The sequence below is a fragment of the Ceratotherium simum genome, chromosome 21, assembly GCF_057802395.1.
Source record: "Ceratotherium simum simum isolate JZ-2026a chromosome 21, ASM5780239v1, whole genome shotgun sequence".
In the NCBI taxonomy this organism is placed as follows: domain Eukaryota; kingdom Metazoa; phylum Chordata; class Mammalia; order Perissodactyla; family Rhinocerotidae; genus Ceratotherium; species Ceratotherium simum.
Window position 1 is genome coordinate 48,590,217 of NC_141920.1, and position 16,238 is coordinate 48,606,454.

The window sequence follows — 16,238 nt, forward strand, 5'->3', positions numbered from 1 at the left end:
TGTTCAAAAACACCGCCTTACCATAATACCCTTCTCTTCTGGACCCCCCGCCCCGCATCCCTACTCAGAGGAGGAGCAGAGAGGAACATGCTCATCTCACAGGCTGGCTGTGCGCATTCAGTGGGCCCGGCGCCGGGGCACTGAGCAAGTGAGAGCACTTGCGATGCTCTGACTTCAGTGGTCCCAGGCAGCTAGAGCCCTGTGCCTGAGACATTTTGATAACAGCCCGGAATGTCTCAGTGGACACGTATTCTGTGCTCAGAGTATATGGATTGTTTGTTTTGTTTTGGTGGAAAACTTTCTTGAATTACTAATCATAAATAATATTATTTCAGTGACTGAAAGACATTTTCATGGACTAAGTAACCTTAGCTTATTTTTTTCCATGTGAATTGCTTTATAAAACTGTTTAGTACTTTGAAATGGTTTTATTACATTTTGAAAAATGACCGTATTTAGTCACAGTAAATGCTCATGAGAATACTCAAAGTAGGAAAGCAGTCTATAAAAAAATTAATTGGGGCTGGCTCAGTGGCATAGCGGTTAAGTTCGTGTGCTCCGCCTCAGCGGCCCAGGGTTCGTGGGTTCAGATCCCAGGCATGGACCGAGGCACTGTGTATTAAGCCATGCTGTGGCAGGCATCCCACATATAAAGTAGAGGAGGATGGGCACAGATGTTATCCCAGGGCCAGTCTTCCTCAGCAAAAAGAGGACGATTGGCAACAGATGTTAGCTCAGGGCTAATCTTCCTCACCAAAAGCAAAAAAAATTAATTAAAAAAAATCTGCTTTTCGTACCTGCTGTGAAACCAGCCATGGAGCTCACTGCAAGTTTCTGTCCCCCTACAAATCAGCAGGGGTTCTAGTGCAGGAACTAAGAGATTAAGGTGGTGTTGAAGAAATATCTGCTTTATCCCCATGTCCATTTTATTTTACAAAGGTTTTTCCAGCACGTACAGTTGATTGGAAATCGTGAACTGGGGGTAATACCCTGTGAACCCCAGACCACTGCAGGCCATGCATGGTGTGGGTGCTTTAGAAACTCGAGAGCCAGCCACCCCACAAGCAGTTAATAATTAAGGCCCTCAAATTCAGCTGTACCACGTGGGCAAGAATAGGTCCGCTCAAAACAAGAAAAAGTCTCCAAACAGGGTGACGTCTAGGAAGTTGACAGGGGTCCTTGTGATGTTTTCTTTTGCCTTTCTTTGAAGGACACATTTTCAACACACAACCTTTCTGTCTTCTCAGCAGCTCTGACTCGCTACACCCTGGATCCTCTGAGGCAGGCTCTGAAGCCTCTGAGCTTCCCGTTCTCCTCAGACACTCCACTAACACTCCTCACAGTCCCACTCCTGGGACCTTGTCTCCCCACCTGTCTTAGGACTTTGCCCTGCTCCTGCCTCCCAAGTCCGGCTCCCAGCCTTCCTGATCACCTAAGGCAGCCCGTCTCTCTGGTCTGATGGTCTGCCTTCCTTGTCAGCATTTCTTCAACCGTGTTAGTTTTACAAGTCTCCCTTGGTAATTTCTTGGTTTTTGTCTGTTGATAATGCCCAGCTGACCCGGCAGGATCCCAGTGTTCTCCCTCAATGGCTCAGCCTCCAGGTGTAGGCATTCGGTTTCGTATAACTGCCCCTGCTTCTGAGGATTTCAGGACTTTGCACTTCTCTCTTCATTGAGCTTTGCTACAAGGAGTTGCAAAGAAACCTTAGAGGCTCTTCCATCTTCTACCCTGTGTCTCCTTATCCTGTGTTTCCCGTTTTGCCAAATGTGTTTGAAAGCAGGTGGTGTTTAGGACCCTCAGGACGCTCAGCGCGGAATCCATCAAGCTACCTTCATTCTTCTTCTTCTCCCCGTCTTGTCCTCTCCCTCCCAGTGTAGCTGGTGTTGGAGTTCCTGGAGCGCTGCGGGGTCCCTGCCCTCTTCCTGGGCAGGCCGTCACAGCCCCAGTGCTCTCCTCAAGCCTCAAAGGAGCACGTCGAGGTGCTCCAGGGTATGAGCCGGGTCTTCACGGAACTCTTCGTCCTCAGTTGTCTTAGTGGACAATTCCTTTCACATCCAGAGTCTTCACTTCCCGTCTCTTTGTCAGTGCTCACGTGCTTCCTGGACAACCAGAGCTACTTTGTGTATTTGCGGCTCTGTCCTCCAGGTCTTGCTTCCGGTTGCCCGTCGTTTCTGTGATGTCAGTGCCTGGATCTGGCTCCGTGAGGTTGGCTACAGCCTCCTGCCAGCATCTCTGGACTTCTCCAGGGAACTAGTGACTTGCAGTAGCAGAAGGCTCTCTTCTGTCTGTGCTCTTGCTGTCTGCTGCTCACAGGTGGCCATTTCTCCGTTTCTCTTGCTATACAGCCTCAAGAACTTGTAAGATTCTTGAGAACGGTTTCTTTTTTCTTCTTCACATAATAAGTTTGTTGTTGCATTCTTTTTCTGCCTCAAAAAGCTCCATCAAATTATTCAGATTGGATTTCAGAGTTTCATTCTCCTCTGTAGTTGTGTCAGCTTTGGGAAAGTTGTTCTGTTTCACACTTCATCATTTCTTATAAGCTGTCACAGGAATCTTGTAGGGGACTTTCCCTTCAAGTTGCTCTTATTTTCTAATCTGACATTATCTAGTTGGAACTGTATATGCAGGTGTCTTTCAGAAAGTGGTTTGAGTTCTTTGTCCTGACTCTGGATGAACTACACTCTGGCTTCATGAAGATAGCTTCTCGTCTGCAGAGTGGAGAGCTACGTGCGGCCACGTGCCTCACTTTGCACAAAGGCACTCCCACTTCGTGAATTCCACAAATTCAGAGTGCCCCTGCCTCCCAGGGGCACTCACCCATGAGCGATATTCTTGCTGCAGTTTGGTCTCTCAGTTCTTCCTGATGAGGAAAACACCTGCACCTGTGTAGAACCGTGCCTGGTTGTCAGTCTCCCCCGACCTTGCTGCTCAGGATCCTCTTCATCCCACTTTACCTGAAAAGCACACAGGTGTTGCTGCACCATTTTGAGTCCCTCAACATCCTGTTTACTCAGCCCTGGAGGGGCTGGCTCATTTCAGGCTCATGACCTAAGGCACTGGAGTTCTGAGTGCACTGAGAGCCATCCCATCTCAGGGCGGGTTGTGATCAAGACCGAAGTTGATCAGCCTCTACTGGTGTTTCTGCATGAATTTTATTCAGCTAAGAAACTTGTCATCACTTGCAGGCTTTGGTTGCATCCAAAAGGTTTTCAAGATTAAGGTTTGCTTTTTGCAAAGACTTATACTCTAACTCCAGTTCTAGCTACTTCTTCGAAGTTTTTCCTTTGAACTTTTCATATGCTTGCTTTGAATCATTGCACTCTGTCTCAATTCGCAGGATTTGTGCTTCCCACTTCTCGGCGTTTGCCAGTAAGCCCAGCTCTTTTGCAACTTTATGGAATAGTTACTGACCCTTGTTTGTTTTCTCTGTACCAGATATTTCAGAAAAAGCTTTTTCTAGTTTTGCAATGATCTGGGCACCTGGTTCATGGCCTCTTCACTCAGGATCTCATGATCTGTGTCTTCTGTTCTCCTTCCTGAGAGAATGACTTTCCATAGTGTACTTGGCAGCTCTGGCGTGCTGATCTTTTATGCTTGCAGAGTTTCAATCTCACCCCTTAATTGTGAGAGCAACAACCCTACCCCTCAGACAGACTTCCCTGAGGGTCCTCCTGGAGCCTCTCCAGGTGCACTGCTTCATCCTCTTGAAATTTAACTATCATCATACTGGACTGAATACATTTTCTTTTTTGAGGACAAGGCCTCCTACATGGGTAATTCTTTCTACCAGAGACTTCTTTTCCTGTTCAGATATCTTAAAGAATAGCACTGCCTCTCAGGAAGACTTCAGCTAGCCTTCTCTGCGTCTCTGGTCAGCAAGCTTGCTGGGCGTTTCTGCCCCAACCTAGGCTGTGCTCTTTGAGCCTCTTCACACGAGCTTGCAGCTGGCTCCCCATCCTCCGGTGTCTTCATTTACCACCACCTTGTTTTTAATCAGCTTGGAGCAAAATTAAGCATGGAGAGAGTGCCCCAGTACACCTGGATCCAGGACAGCATTTGCAGCTAAGGCAGTTTTGGCGTTTCCTCCAAGGGAACCCTGAAGAAAGAAGGGAAGCTTGGGGTCTCTGCAGCACCTGTTTTTGTTTTCTGTTACCACATGGATAAGGGTGGTGATCACTTGGCCTAGGCAGCTCAATGGTCAGTTTCTGTTACCGGCTTTCTTCACCTTCATCCCTTCTGCATGGTATCGTTATTTTCAGATTTTGCTAAATCCACCAGTTTGAGTAGGGAGGTCTGTGTCTTCTGACTGTCATTACTGTTCACCACTGACTATGGTAATTGTAAAGACAGCGGGAGACTTAGAGAACTCTCTCATTAATGTCAGTGCGCATAGCCATGCCTCCACCGCCAGGTGGGCTTCTGCACCGAGCTGAGCACCTGCCCCACTGCACTCACCATACAGATTTCCTTCTTCTTCTTTTTTTTTTGGTGAGGAAGATTAGCCCTGAGCTAACATCTGTTGCCAATCCTCCTCTTTTTGCTAAGGAAGATTGGCCCTGGGCTAACATCCGTGCCCATCTTCCTCCACTCTATATGTGGGATGCCACCATAACAGCGCTTGACAAGCGGTACGTAGGTCGGCACCTGGGATCTGAGCCTGTGAACCCCGGGCCGCCAAAGCAGAGCATGCAAACTTAACCACTATGCTACCAGGCCAGCCCCCAGATTTCTTTCTTATAAGCTCCCTGAATGCAGACCAACCAAGGCAGAATCCCACAGGCAGGTTTCAGTAAAGGAACACTGGCAAAGGAAACTGTATATAATATATATATATATATATTCAGCCTTCTCTTTTTCACAATTAAGAAAAATAAATATTCAAAACTGTGGGATTACTCTCAGGTTATGAAAAATTATCAGATCCATGATCATAATGTTTTCCCTGCATCAGTCTATCCAGATGCAAAGGTGATGCCATCGTAAGCGCTCCTGCAAGATGCCACTGTGCTCATGCACACAAGTGAGCACAGCCAGCTCCCTGGATGGTATCCATGCCACATGAGCACCAGGAGGGCCTTAGGGAGAGCACAGTTGGGCCTAATGTTAGCTGTAGTTTCTGTAGCTCTTCTTTATGAGGTGGAGAAAGTTCTGCTCTATTCTTAGTGCACTGAGAGATTTTGTGACAAATGGGCATTGAATTCTGCCAAATGTTCTTCCTGTATCAATTGATACCATTTTTCCTCTTTAGCCTGTTGATGTAGTGGACTACATCAACTGATTTTCAAATATTGGAACAACCTTACATAACTGGAATGTCCCACTTGGTCATGGTTGATTCTTCTTTTTATACATTGTTGGGTTGGATTTGCTAATGTTTCACTGAGGGTTTTTTCATCTAAGTTCGTTAGAGATATTGGTTTGGAGTTTTCTTTTTTTTCTTTTTCTCTCTTTGGATTTGGTATCCAGGTAATACTGGCCTCCTAAAATAATTTGGAAGGTGTTCCCTCCTCCTCTACTTTTTGGAAGAGATATGCACAATTAGTGTTATTTGACTTTGAATGTTTGGTAAAATTCTCCAGTGAAGCTATTCTGGGCCTAGAGTTTTCTTTTTTGGGAGCTTTTTAATTATGAATTCAACTTTTTAATAATTATAGCCTATGATGTATTTTGACCACCTTTACTCCTGACAATCTTTCCTCTCATACCGTTATCTTTTGATTTCTTACCTTCCCCAATATATTCTGTTGTAATTAGTGTAGCAATGAGAAAAAATTATAAGCCATCTCAAATCTTCCTGGAAATGAAGTGGGAGGAATGAAAAACAAACATAAAACGGCAGCCCCTGGTCCCCATTAGATACCCTGGGGGAACTGACGGCAGTGAAGGACCGTGGTGAAGCCGGCCGCCCTGCGAGGCGGTTGACTCTTCCTGTGTTGTAAATCGTCACAAGGCCCCAAGAGAGGCTGTGTTGGAGAATTCCAAAGAAGAGCTGCGAAAAAAACTCTAATCTGAAGGACCTAGACGAGGTGGAGCAAAATTGTCAAAGGTATTTCTAAGGAAAGTTCCAGGTCCCACGTTTTGGCTCTTCAGGCCGGGGACGAGGTAGCAGGCACGCCCGGGTGGCCAGGTAGCTGAGCCAACAGGAACAGGTCAGGAACACGCCTTGGGATGTGTCCTTTGTGTCTCAGAGAAAGAGGCTCAAGGTAAGGAAGAAGGGAAGTCTGGGGAGGGGCAGCAGGGCTAGTCTGGGTCACAGAATGTGCTGGACGTTGCCCCATGGCCCTGTCACTATTATGGATCCATTCCTCCAAGTCTCAAGAAGCGATGCCTAGAAGTCACTCAAGGTTCTCAAATGTGTCCCTGGGGCCGAGGTTTCTGCAAAGGTGCTGGCAGCTGGGTGCTGCTGCAGAAGGCCCTTTTCCCTCAGTCAGGGCGTTCTCTTTATCTGCTTTGTCAGGACTCCAAATAAGGAGCTCACTTGGAAAAGCAGAGTTGTGCCATTTTGAAAACGAATCCTTCGTCCCTCTGAAATCCTCTGTTCTGCTCACCCCACCACACCGAGAGGAGCCCTGGCTGAGGCCAAGGCTCCTAAAGGCAACAGGGACTGGAGCCTACAAACCCCTTATGACCGAACTCCACGTCTTGCTTTGAACTTCCACAGGAGCTTTTAACAGAAATGCGAGCGTGTGTGTTAGGGGGAGTTTGGGAAGTGGGTAGGTGTCTTATCTTTTTTTTCTGTTGGCTTCTCCAGCTCTCATTTCCTCCAGCACTGACATAGACCCCTCTCCATCATTCCTGACACCTGACAAGGGACTTTCTATAAAGTGGAGGAAGGAGGATAACCACAGATAAGAATGGAGAGAGCTTGAACCTGAGCAGACACTGTTGTTCCCTAGGGCCCTGGGAACCCCCCCTCCACAGTCCTGGAGGAGTCCTAGGCCCTGCCCCTTTTCCAAGTCCCTCTCACACAGGGTCTCCCTTACTTCTCCTTCTCCTGTCCCAACTCACGAGAAACTTGAATCCACGCTTCCTGGGGCAAGAAAAAACTGTCTCGATTTCTTATGCTGACCAGCAGCTCTCCTCTGTTCTCCCACAGAGCCCAGGAGCCTCCTTTGCAAACCAAAGACCCACTTGCCAAATCAAAGAGCAGTTCTCACCCTGGGAAGAAATCTGCTGCTGGAGCAGAGGCCCTTACTCTGGGCTCCCTGGATAGATTCAGGACAGGACTCTGGGTGGGAAGAAATTACATCTTTATTTTCACCACCCACCCTGTAACTGAAATTTGGCAATTCTAAATGAGAGGCACCACAATAAAGTTGCACACCTATAGGAACTTAGAGTTCTATAGCTAGCCTCACCTAGCTTGTGGGACAGCAGGGGGCTGCTTTTCTGTTGACCAAAGCTGTGTAAAGAACTAAGGCTCACCAGGAAACCACCTTCTGCCCCCAGGCGCTGGCCCTGGACGTGGAAGCACACCCCCTTGGCGGGCCGGCCCTGTCTAGGAATGGCACGGAGCAGGTAGACCTCACCCTTGGCTTTCAGGACAGCATATTCCAGGCACTTTTAATACCCTGTGTCATGATTACCACTATTTTCTTCCCCAGCTCCTTTTCAGGCTCCAGGGGGTCCTCCAGTAGCCTTTTATGGCCTGGTCCCACTGATTTTTTAAATTGTAGAATTAAGAAGTACAACACAACAAAGAAAGGGTTGGGTTACAAAACTTTGTTTGCATATTACTTCAAGAACTCGAAACACATTTCCCTTAGAAACAAAGGAGATAAGACACAAAGGCAGGACGGCTCCCACCTCCCACCTAGCAAAGAAAGAGTTAGCCTATGACGTTTTGAAAGCATATTATTTTGCTAGTAAGTCATTCTTGAAATAATGCATTTTGAGTTGAAATTCAGATGCTTAATACCTTACTAGGGAGATATGGTTGTTTTCGAGTGGGGCCCCAAAATTCTTTACACTCCTCCTATTGAGAGGTGAGTCTATGGTCCCATCCCTGGAATCTGGGCTCTGTGACTACTTGACCAAAAGAATATGGCAGAAAGGATGATGCTGTGTCAGTTTCATTTTATGAAGATAGTATTACTCTGATACCAAAACCAGGCAAAGCTGTATGAAAAAGAAAACCCAAGACCATATCCTTCATAAATTTAGATGCAATGATCCTTAACAAAATGTTAGCAAATAGAATTCAGCAATATGTAAAAATAATAATTCACCATGACCGAGTGCGTGCTTCTCCAGGAATTCAAGGCTAGTTCAATATCTGATAATGAATCAATGTAATCTACCATATTGACAGGCTAAAGAAGAAAAATCACATGATCATATCAACTGATGAGTGGCAAAAAACATTTAACAAAATTCAACACTGGTTCATGATAAAAACGCTTAGAAAAATAGGAATAGAGGAGAACTTCCCCAACTTGATGAAAAGCATCTACAAAAAAGTCTGATTTCCCTACATGGTCTCTCTTGACAGCATGGGAGTGGGGATTTTCCACTGGCTGGCAGGGATGAAAGTCTTGGCTCCCCAGTCAGCCTTCTCTGACACCACCCATTGTGGGGGTTGGGGCCCCTTGCTGAGTCCAGTGAAGGTGGAAGTCCGGGCTCCCCACTGGGCCTTGGCTGGTGTGGGTGAGGGTGGGCTCACATTCTTTTCTGCCATGTTTGACTGGATTAGAGGAGTTCTTGTCAAAAAGTGTTTTGTCTTGCTTGGCTGCCACTTTTCTAGTCCTCTAACTAGAGAGAGCAGGGTTTTTGGGGGGCGTTTCTTGTCTGTGCCTGTTGGCGTTTCTGGGTTGCTGAATTCTTCAGCTCCAATTCTGGGATATACGAGCAAGAAGAAATTCCTAGAACTCGCCACTATATTTTTTCTTGGGTCCTGAGGTTCCTAGCCAATCAGCTTCTTCTCTCCACCTTCCAAAGTCTTCCTATGTTTGCTTTACGTACAATGTCCTGTACTTTAGTTGTCCTTACTAGGAGGAATAGGGCACATCTATTCTTCCTAGAATATCAGGCAGAAGTCCTGATATTTTTGAAATACCTTTATTCTCCCTTACACTTTATTATTTGTCTGGATATAGAATTCTAGGTTGCACCTCAGAATTTGAAGGTTTTGCTATACTAACTTTTACTCTTCTGGTGTTATCTTCTGATTTTATGTCCTTTGAATGGGATCTCCTCTCTCTTGATATTGCTTTCTCTCTAGAATTCTAAAATCTCCTGAAGATGTGCCGTGGTGTATATGTTTTCATCTCTTGCTGGGTACTCCTAAGGCTCTTTCAGTCAGGAGACTTGTGGCCTCAGGGATGGGGAACTGTTCCTCTACCACTTATTGCAGGGACATCTCCTTTATCCCTTTCTTCACTATTTCTGAGTTTCTGAAGAGTCAGATATTGTGTCTTCTGGATTGCTTCTCTAAGTTTCTTATCTTTTCTTGCCTATTTTTCATTTTCTTTTCATTTGCTTTACTCTCTGAGAGAATTCTCCAATCTTCTAATCTTTCTATTTACTATTTTTGGCTATCACATTTTTAATTTCTAAGACTTTCTTTACATTATCTGATTTTTCCACTTTTCATAACATCACATTTTTGAGAATGGAATGATTTGTCTTCAGATTCTTGGAATATATGTATATATATATCTATATATTTTTTCTATTTTCTACATTATTTCCTCTAGGTTCCTTTAAAAAAAAAAAATGTATCCTGTTCACCGCATTGTCCATTTCCTCTGATTTCTCTTTGTTTTGTGTGCTTATTTGTTTTTGGTCTCTCTTTCATGCTAAATGATATCGCCCATCTGGTGATCCTTGGAGCCTGTTCATATTTAACAAAGAGGAACTGAAAAGTTGATTGTAAAGTGGGCTGTATATTTTTTACTTGCCTCTCCAGATTTTATCCTCTTCCACTCTGCTCTGCCCCGGAGGCTGACCTATGGGGATTGCATCCACTGGGCTCCTTTATACTCTGGATTCTGGTGGGAGTCAACGAATGAGAGGCACTGGCTGGAGGTCAGACAACAGGAGGAGAAAATGTTTGAGGAGTCGATGTCCCTGGCCCCCTCCTACTGAGCTCTGGTTTGGCAGTGGCTGCATTCCTCCACCGAGGGTGGCAGACATCTCGTGTTGGTTGACACTCTCGCTCTCTGACAACTGCTGGATTCTGGATTCCAGCATTCTAGTTAACACTCCCACCCTGACCTTCAGACCCAGGAGTGATAACAGTTGCCTCTGCTGCCTGCCCTAGGGCCTTCACCACCCCTTGTTGGTTTCTCTTAACCGTGCCCTCAGCTCTGTAAATAACTCTTTTATTAAACTCTCTTCTACCTCCCCTTTTGAGTGTGCTGTTGATATTTCTTGCCAAGGCCCTGATCAGTACAGAAGCTTCATGCACTTGGCCAGACCTGTCAACTGGTGGAGTTCATGGTACCATAACTGGCCTTTTCACTGGAGGACATCCAGATACCCATGCATTAGTTTGCCCGGGCTGCCATAACAAAGTACCATGGACTTGGTGGCTTAAACAACAGAAACTTATTTTCTCAGAGTTCTGGAGGTAAGAAGTCAAAGATCAAGGTGCCAGCAGGGTTGGCACCTCTCCTTGGCGTCTCTCCCTGGCTTGCAGATGGCCAGCTTCTTGCTGTGTCTTCACATGGCCTTTCCTCTGTATAATATATCCCTGGTCCTCTTCTTATAAGGACACCAATCAGATTGGATTGGGACCCACCCAAATGGCCTTGGTTTAACTTAATCACCTCTTTGAAGGCCCTTTTCCAAACATTGTCACATTCTGAGGTGCTGGGGTGGGGATTTCAACATATGAATTTTGGGGGACACAATTCAGCCCATAACAATCCATATCTGGAGGTGTCTCTCTGGATAAGTTAAGTACATTGGGGTCTGTTTCCTCAGAAGAATCCTCTAATTCGTGGTGTAGGGAGTCTTTGCCAGGCTATAGGCCTTTGGGAACAGGTCCAGGAAAATGATCCCACTGTGACAGTGAAGGCTTTCCGTGACACCCCGAGTAGTCAGCTCTGGGACTGAGTTTCCTCTTCAACTGAGTGTCCAGAACCCTAAACTAGCCCGGTTTAATGTCTCCAGAGAATGAACTCATCTCCCGCCTTGGGATGGGGGAGGGCAGCTCTAAGCAACCTGGGATTAGGGAGGCACCACCATCCTCCCCTCTCAGCCCTGTTCTTCGGCCCTGCCCTGTGCGGCATTGGGCTGCTCTGACACATTGGCTGTTCCGGGTTTCTGCAGAATGAATTGACTGACTTCTTGCTGCTCCTCCTTTCCATGGGCACTTGGTTTATATGTTCTTTCTGCTTTTTTGAGCATGTTACCACCAGTTCATCCATGAATTATCATATGGAAAGAATTTAGTCTGGTATGTATTCAGTCCATGTTAGCTGTTCTTGCATCTAAAACATGATTCTACAGATGCCTCCTCCTTCTTTTTCCTTGTCCTTATAGGTTTATAATAACATTTTTCTCCCTTTACCATCATTGTGGTAATTTTGGGAAGGAGTGAAGACAAAGGTTGTGGTCATATCGACCCTTTGGAGTTAGGCCTGACAGGCCCGCAGTCCCTTCTGCTGAGTATTAGAAGTGTCCTTGGCTACTAGTATCCAAGCCCATGTAACAAATTAGAACCAAGAGGCTGGATTTCAGATTCTTTCAGTATTAGAGATTTCTGTTTGTATTTCTTAGTATAATGTGACTGCTTTTCTACCCTAAGGAATTTTATGATCAGCTTCTCTCAAAACTCTCTTGTCTACCAGAACCTAGAAAGAATTAAAGAGCTTTAATTTCATATAAAATTCTAAAAAATCACTTTACAAGCACTGGTCTTGTAAACCTCCTGTGCTAGGAACACCCTTCTTTTAATTTTTTTTTTATTTAAATACACTTTTTGTTTGAGAATAGTTTTAAATTTGAGAGTTTGCAAAGGTAGTGCAGAAAGCTCCTGTGTGTTCCCTGTCCAGTTTCTCTGATTGTTATCATCTTACATCACTGGGTACATTGTCACAACGAAGGAACCAGCATCAGTACATTACTGTCAACTAACATCACGCTTCAGTCAGATTTCACTAATTTTTTCCTAATGTCCTTTTTCTGTTCCAGGATCTATTCCAGGAGAGTAAATTACATTTAGTCATCTTGTCTCCTTAGCCTTCTTTGGTCTGCGACTGTTTCTCAGAATTTCCTTGTTTTTGATGACCTTAAAGAACACTGGGCAGGCATTTTGTAGATCTCTCAATGTGGGTTTCTCTGATGTTTTTCTCATGGTTAGACTGGAGTTATGGGACTTTGGGGAGGAAGAACACAGAGGCAAAGTGCCCGTCTGAACAGGTCATATCAAGGGCTCATGCCATCCACATGTCTGCTGGTGTCACCTTTATCAGTTGGCCGCTCTAAAGTCATTCTCCCCTTTCCATATGTACTCTTTGGAAGGACATCACTAAGTGCAGCTCACATTTGAGGTGGTGAGTTGGGTGACACCTCCTTAAGGCCCCCTCCCCCTCGTTCTTTTACTCTCACAAAATTACAAATGATTTAAATCGCTCTAGTTTGCCAAAGCCTCTCCATGGATGAGTAGATGTTGCCCTGTAAGTATGTAGAAACATCACCGATGTTTGACAAAGGCCAAATTGTCCTCCACTGCACCCAACATCCTTCCTCATAAGATAAAACAATTGTCTTTTCTCAGAAACAAAGTCCGTGACATCATGGTAATGGGTTTTTCTACAAGAAAGCAGGCACATGATAGGAGATCTCCTGGGGATCAAGAGAGCCAAATTTATACTTAGATGTGCGTTTCAGAAAGTTATTAGATGTATGGGTGTGTTTGTTTGAACGAAGCCGTATATTCTGTCGTTAAAGCCTAAGAGGGTGAATTGGAAACCCGGAGCTGTGTGCTTGGGGCTCTCCTGCACGGTTCCCTTCGTACCTGGGCAGATCTCTGTCTTCCATCACGGGGCACGCAGGTCTCATTTCTCTGCACTTCCCATCTCCAGACTCTCCTGGACCTTAATGCAATAGTGTTTAGAAAGTTCTCCGTGCTCCCTGGAGGACAGAGAGAGCCGGCGCTGGGTGAATTCTGTCCTCGTGACACCAGCTGCTTTGCCAGAAGCCCCTCTGCAGATCTTCAACTTCTCCAGTGTGACAGGAGGACACGGTGAGGTCCGAGTAAGGGGCTGATTTTCCCAGGGCACTAACCAGTGTGAGCGTAAAAAGTCCTTAGAAAAACCATAACACTGTGCTCCCCCCTCAGCAACCCCAAAGAGTACCTGCACCCTTGCTTGCACCCCTGAAGTCACCGCCCTCTAACCACCGGTGGCTTTCACAGCTGTGGCTCCTTTCCATTTCCTGCCTGTCATTGAAGTGGCTGTCACATGCAAATACGTGGGTCCGGGGTCCTCTGGCTGCTTGGCCTCGTTCACTAAGATACCACACACCTACAGTTTACACCAAGGAAGGGCAGTAGGATCATTCTCAAGTTATTCTTGGAACTACAGACGAAATTAAGATTTTAAAATGTCCTGCACATGGTGGATCCAGTTATGTGGAATTAAATGACCACAGACTATAGACACCTGCTGCTCCATGGTGAGAATTATAGGGTACCAATAGATCAAAAGAATCTGGAATCCAGTCTCTGTTCATTCATTCACTCACTCACCTACTCATTCATTCATCAGAGATAAACTTAGCCTGCATGCTTGCCCAGCACCTTGAGCACACGGGGACAAAGGAGAGGCGGGCAGCCAGCACTGCTGAGGAGCCGTATTTTAAAGGAGGCCAAGCTGGAGGCCGTGCATACTAATGGTTAAACCAGCCGGCTCCACAGTTTCCAGGAACACACCCAGGAAAAGGTGAGGCCCGCCCACTGAATCGACGGTCCGGCCCAGTTACATAAAGACATGGGGTTATTTTTGTAAAGAAAGAAAAGAGGCAATCCCTTCCAAACAAATTCCAGATGGGCCAAGACCCCTTTCTGTAAAATAAACACGCCCAGAACTTAGGAAGTGCAAGGGGAAATGTTTACAGGGAGATCTGAGCACTGCCCAGCAGAGGCCTGCAGACATGGGCTATCTGAAGTCGGCCTCCTTTGCGAAAATCACCACACTGCCAGAATTTGGAATTCAGCGTGGACGCTAGAATCCTACCCACAATGGAATCGATTTCTAACACTCTAAGATGTCACCTGTAAGACATGAGATTCCTTTGTAATTTTATTAAGCCAATTATTTTAAAAGTATATATTAAGCTACTGCCATGAAATTTGCTTTTATTTGAGAGTTTCTGGTACTCATTTATATTATAATAAGCAATTCAATTGAATGTATAATGCAAAGAAAAAGAGAATGGTGTGTGTGTAAGCATGTATGTGTGAGTGCATGTGGGCGTGTGTGAGTGGGTGTATATATGATGTGTGAATGTTAGAGTTGCCAGGTTTAGCAGATAAATATATTGGACACTGGTTAAATTTGAATTTCTGATAAACAATGAATAATTTTTTAGTTTAAGTATGTCCCAAATATTGCATGGCAATATTGCAAGTATTACACAGGTAAACATTGTATGGAACATAACTTACACTGAAAATTATTCACTGTTTATCTGAAATTCATTTTAAAGTGGGCATCCTGTACCTTCCTGTATTTTATCTGGCAATCCTAGTAAGTTTGAGTGTGTGGAGTTGTCAGTATGTGTGTTGTGAGTGTGTGTGTGTGTGTGTGCGCACAAGAACGTGCTGGGGCTGGTGGGGGGAGGGAGGTCTGTGTGAGGAGTTTGGGTGAAGGTGCTACCACCAAGCTGAAAGAAGGCATCTGATACCAGTCCTCACCTCATCCCCCACTCCAAGAGGAAACAGTACCAACCGTACCAACAGTACAAACAGTACCAACCATAAAATGCAAATTGCAATAATTTCTAAAAGGCTTTATACGAATTGAAAGTATAAATTTTGAGAACTTTTGTGACTTTGATCAAAAACATCGATATTGGAAAACATCTGGTCTAGTGAATTTCTAACTTAGATACTGACCCTGAAGGACTTTTCCCAAGACCCAGGATCCCTGACACATCACTTCCTCTCTTACTGCGTATATGAGTAATTGTTTTAAATCATATCTTTATTTCATTAATTCCTAAAGAATTCATCCTAAGAAATCATCCTAAGAAATCATCTTAAGAAAATAATCTGAAATGCAAAATAATCTTCACTGCATTATGTCAAGGCATTGTTTATAAAATGGACTGCAATGTTTGTTTATAAAACAGAAACAACTGCAAACACCTAAATGTCATCATAAGGGATACCCAAATCGTTTAAGGTCTAGTTACACAGTAAAATAATATTCGACCAGTAAAGCAATGTTTAGAAAGTTTTGTATCACGCAGACTAAAGGCAAACTGAAAAAACAAGAGACAAAGTCCACTTACAAAATGATTTCTCTATGCACGTAACGTAGGAAATGTAGAGTGTGTGAAGAGACTGGTAGGAAAAGAAGAAACATGTGTGAGTTGTTACCACACTGGAAAAATGTAAATGAAAGGAAAGCACCAAAATGTTGATAGAACTTTTTGTGATGGGTTTAAAAAAATTTTTTTTATCTTTTCTGTGCTTTTCATAATGAATATATGTTACTCAAAAATTGGGAATAAAATTTATTTTAGAAGCAAAATAAGCACACACACAAAAGTGTTTTCGATGGTTGTGATGCAGATGGGGCAGCCGGCGTCCCCGAGACCTTGTGTGGCTGCGAGACTTGCGGAAGCCCCAGGAGTTCTTATGAAGAGACGATGCCAGGACTGGCTGCCTGGCTGACTCGGAGAAGAATGCTGAACAATTCAGGAGCCCTGGGGCCTACTCCCCAGCCAGAGGACACTGCCTAGCAGTGGGGTGTAGTCCTGTTGAGGCAGAAAGTTTCAGTGACGGAAAGAGTCATGCCTCTTTGCCAAAGAGGGCTAAGTGGTAGCTGGCACCCAGGGCATGAGGCTGGCGTGGGATTATGGAGCTTGTAACAATACAAGTCCACATGCCTAGGAGAAGGACCTGGACGTCAGACCAGCACCCCAGAATCGTTTGAGGAAAGTGTTTATTTCCCATTCACTTGCTCGCCTGTCGTCTTCATGTTCTTGTGTACTCGAGGTTCCCCTCTGTCCTTCACGGTTTAATATGATTCTAGCTGTTGCCTCTGTGTCTCCCATTTCTTTAT

At 45.0% G+C, this 16,238-nt stretch overlaps 2 pseudogenes; both read right to left on the bottom strand.

Annotated features, from left to right (window-relative positions):
* Positions 1 to 2,210: 2,210 nt before the first annotated feature.
* LOC147914309 (kinesin-like protein KIF15 pseudogene) lies at positions 2,211 to 2,821 on the bottom strand (annotated as a pseudogene).
* Positions 2,822 to 3,106: 285 nt separating this feature from the next.
* Positions 3,107 to 8,677, bottom strand: LOC101402756 (kinesin-like protein KIF15 pseudogene; annotated as a pseudogene).
* Between the last annotated feature and the right edge of the window lie 7,561 nt (positions 8,678 to 16,238).